Consider the following 4,883-nt stretch of genomic DNA (forward strand, 5'->3'; position numbering starts at 1 on the left):
GTGGTCGGAAGAAAAGAAGAAGAAAGAAAAAGAAAAGAAAAGAAAGAAAGAAAGAAAGAAAGAAAGAAAGAAAGAAAGAAAGAAAGAAAGAAAGAAAGAACAGAAAGAAAGAAAGAAAGAAGAAAGAGAGAGAGAAAGAAAAAGAAAAGAAGAGAGAGAAGAAGAAAGAAAAAGAGAAAAGAAGAAGAAAGAGAGAAAGAAGAGAAAGAAGAAAGAAAGAAAGAAAGAAAGAAAGAAAGAAAGAAAGAAAGAAGAGAGAGAGAGAGAAGAGAAGAGAAAGAAAGAAGAAGAAAGAAAGAAAGAAAGAAAGAAAGAAAGAAAGGAAAGAAGAAAGAAAGAAAGAAAAGAAAGAGAAGAGAAGAGAGAGAGAGGAGAGAGAGAGAAAGAGAAGAAAGAAAGAAAGAAAGAAAGAAAGAAAGAAAGAAAGAAAGAAAGAAAGAAAGAAAGAAAGAAAAGAAAGAAAAGAAAGAAAAGAAAGAAAGAAAGGAAAAGAAAGAAAGGAAAGAAGGAAGAAAGAGGAAGGAAGAAGAAGGAAGGAAGGAAGGAGGAAGGAAGGAAGGAAGGAAGGAAGGAAGGAAGGAAGGAAGGAAGGAAGGAAGGAAGGAAGGAAGGAGGAAGGAAGGAGGAAGGAAGGAAGGAAGGAAGGAAGGAAGGAAGGAAGGAAGGAAGGAAGGAAGGAAGGAAGGAAGGAAGGAAGGAAGGAGAAAGAAAGAGTTTCAAAACAATAAGTGGGAGACTAAAAGAAAAAGTAAAGAAGAAAAAAATTTTAAGTAAAACAATAAGAAAAAAGGTCATCTTACTATTAGTAAGGTGATAGAAGTAAGTTTAAATATACACAAAATTACAATAAATGTGACTAGACTAATAATCATATATAAAAAAAAAAGAAAAGCTAATTAGATTTTAAAAATAAATCCAGGTCTGCCATGCATGGCCAGGAGTGATCCCTGAGCACACAGCTAGGAATAAGACCTGAGTACAGTTGGGAATGGCCCAACACCCCCCCACCACCTAAAAAATAAATAAATAAATACAAAGAGTCTTCTAAAGCATAAGGATAACAGTATGCAGAAAAGTAGATACATAAGATCAAGGTTAACCAAAATACTGGGGTAGCTATATTAAGAGCAGCAGATTGACTTTAAGACAAAGAGGTTAATATAAGTAATCCCACAATATTACCGTTACAGGGAAACAAGAAGTCCTGTGCTCTCTCAGAACAGAGTTACACACAGAGGCAACATAGTGCAAGAGTGAAACTTTATTGAAAGGGTCTTTTACCTGAGGAAAAGGGAGGCAGCTAAGGGACCAGAACCCAAGCTGACTGTCCAGGGAGAGTTTCATTGAGTGTTTTGTAAGCATCTTTGATTGTATGCAAGACACAGGGAGGTTTATTCATTAGTTTTCTGAGGAATGGAGGGCTTTTTCCTGGAGGCAGTTTCACCCTTTGTCTCTGTAGAAGGGCTATCCTGAGGTTGTCATAGCAATTATAAACTGTCATCGTGGGTAGGTGTGTCACTTACCATGTTAATATATTGCAGTGAGTGAAATTTGGGGGAAAAAAGTAGGTCAGTGTGGGTGTCTTTGGGTTAGCAGGAAAGTTTCCCTGATGGGTTCTTGTTTTTGTAATGCAAAGAGAAATTACACAACTGAGCAGGGCTTTGAGAGCCAGTTTTGTTTCCTGAAGCCATTAGGACACTCGGGTCCAAACAGGAAAAACTCAGATGGTTTGGCAGCCTTCTCAAACGGCAGAGCACCAATGGATCTTTAGAACTTTCCAGCTTAGTAAGGTTCGAGCGTGCCATAAGCATATTATACTATGGGGTGAACTAGGGGAAATGTCAGACCCTCAGAGTCTGAAATCCCATTGTTCTCCAGCCCTGAGAGGCAGTAAAACTGAACCCAAGACCAGCATTAGGCAAAAATAACTGTCCTTTCCTCAGAACCTAAAGATAAGAACAGTGTATCCTCATTTCTATCTTTCCCTCCAAGATTGGACCCTTTGTTCAAATTTATAAATAAGATGAAGGGTGCTCAAGGGCCAGCCCATGAGGGACTTTTGTTCATTCTGGCACACAATGATCTGCAACCACCATCCCTCCCCTATTTTTCCCTATAGGAACCCCTTTGGCCCATCTCATTCCACCTAGAATCAGACACTCCTTCCTGAGTCTGAAATAAGAGAGGCCAGTGCTGCCTCACCCTCTGCCACAGAACCTTCTCCACAAATGGCAGAAGTTGAAGCTATAGCTAAACTATGTTCTGAGGGGTCCCATAGGTCACTCAAACCTACTCAGAACCATGTCGACACTATTCTACTCCTCCAACTTCACTAGCCTTAAGGGCTGGTGGGTAACCATAGGGGTTCTGATATCTGTCCCCAAATACCTCTGTAAAAACCCTGACATTTCTGGCACACAATGTAAATGGGAAAAATTAGACCATCACTTACCTGGCCACAAAAATACTATCTCAAGGGCACAGAAATTCTTAAAATAACAGATAATAATTAGTAGCTTCTTAGTGTAAAATAACAAATCAGACCAATACTCAGATTAATTGGGAATCTAAAGCTCAATTGTCAGTTCCCATCAAAACTCTAAGGGCAATAAAAAGGAATTCATCTGCACTGGCAGAAAGAAATAGGAGTTCTCAAACACAAATCCTCAAACTCAACAAAACCTCAAGCTTCGTCAAGGAGGACCTTAAATCAATACTCCATGCAATAGAAATGAAAATAAAGCAATCACTACAACAGAAATTTCATCAGCTCAAGGAAGACTAATCCAAGGTATTAACGAGTCCATACAAATGAAGCTGAAGTTCAAGAATACAATAGCAAGACACAGCAACAGAATTCTCCATCCAAAGAACCACAACAGTGACAACTGAAGACAAAATACAAATATCAATAATAATGAAATAGCAAAAGAAAAGAGAAGTAAAAGGATAGAAGAGAATGTAGGATTCTTATTGGACAACAGAAAGAGAAATAATCTCCAAATTATAAGAATACCAAAAGAAGAGCAAAAAGAAGAGCTGGAGCAATAGCACAGCAGGTAGGGCGTTTGCCTTGCACACGGCCGACCCGGGTTCGATTCTCAGCATCCCATATAGTTCCCCGAGCACTGCCAAGAGTAATTCCTGAGTGTATGAGCCAGGAGTAACCACTGTGCATCGCAGGGTATGACCCAAAAAGCCAAAAAAAAAAAATTTTTTTTAAAAGGACAGGAAAAAGAGAAGGGGAAGAACAACTGGTGGAAAAATAACAGAACTTCTCCAGTCACTGGAGGGAGGCTTCTGAACAGATTTAAGAGGCTCAAAGAGTATTAAAAAAAAAAAAGACTCAAATAAAATAACACCAAAGCACATAGTATTCAAATGGTAAAAACAAAAGACAAAGACCACATAAAGCAGCCAGAGAGAAGAAAAACCTCAAATATAAAGGGGAGATAATTCACAATGTATCTCCCATATAATATCATACAAACAAGAAAACTGAGGAATAACATATTCAAAGTACTGTAAAAATGTCTACCTAGAGTCCACTGCCCTGCAAAGCTGCAATTTAGATTTGAGTGAGGGGTAAAAACCTTTTCAAACAAATAAGACGCTGGCCTCATTTGCAACAACTAAACCAGTTTTGCAAGAAGCCAACACTATGCATAGGCCCACACACAAACGGCAACAGAACCCTTACATCAGTCACTGTCACTATCACTGTCATCCCGTTGCTCATCGATTTACTCGAGAGGACACCAGTAACGTCTCTCATTGTGAGACTTATTGTTACTGTTTTTGGCATATCAAATACACCACGGGTAGCTTGCCAGGCTCTGCCATGTGGGTGCAATACTCTCAGTAGGTTGCCGGGCTCTCTGAGAGGGATGAAGGAATCTAACACGGGTTGGCCACGTGCAAGGCGAACACCCTACCGCTGTGCTATCACTCCAGTCACCTTACATCAGTAATCTTTCTTAATGTCAATGGACTAATCTCTCCTATAAAAAGGCATACAGGAGCATAACATGAGCCCCCCCCCTCCGCCCATAGCCCTGCCACCGGACTCCGAGCCAAGCTGTTTCACTCGGAGTGTCCCAGAGGGGGATGGGTGAGAGCCCTCCCCACTCTAAGGGACCCAGCCCCCAGCCAAAAACATCCACAACCCAACCACCGCCATACTCAAGGCTGCTCCCCACAAGGAAGCTGAAAAAAGTACTGCTAAAGAACAACTGGATCAAAGAGAAAATCAAGAAATAAATAAAATGATCCCTTGAAACTAATGAGAATGAAGATACAAGCTATCAGAATCTATGGGATACAGCAAAAGCTGTATCGCAGGGGGAACATTCATAAAAATTCAGACCTACATTAAGAACAAAGAAAAAGCCCAAATCTCTGAGCTTACCAGGTATGATTTCCTAAATCAGAGCCAGTAGAGATCCCTGAGCATCGCCAGGTCTGGCCCAAAAAAATAAAATAAAATGAAACAAGGACACAGGCTGGGGTGTCTGGGGAAGCCTAGGGACAGTAGTGGAGGGAAATTGACACTGGTAGTGATTCTGATACTGGAACATGGCATGCCTAAAATTCAACTCCGAACAGGTCTTTAAATCAAGGTGTCTTACTAAAAAATTAATAATAAAAATTAATCCCTTCTTGTGCCCATTTAGGCAAAATGGTTGCTCTGAGGCTGAGTCTGCTATCTCTCAGCCTGCCATCGTCTTGCCAAGAAGGTTCTTTCTCAACCTGTCACCATGTCTCTGCTTTGATTGGCCCTTGGTGAGCAGTGGAATTGAATCCTCACAATTACAGTTTGATGAAGTCAGCCTGCAGTGGAGTCGGCTTGGGTGAGCTGACCTCAGACAGGGAGATTTCAGGTA

This window comes from Sorex araneus, chromosome 7, assembly GCF_027595985.1.
Source record: "Sorex araneus isolate mSorAra2 chromosome 7, mSorAra2.pri, whole genome shotgun sequence".
Classification (NCBI taxonomy): Eukaryota; Metazoa; Chordata; class Mammalia; order Eulipotyphla; family Soricidae; genus Sorex; species Sorex araneus.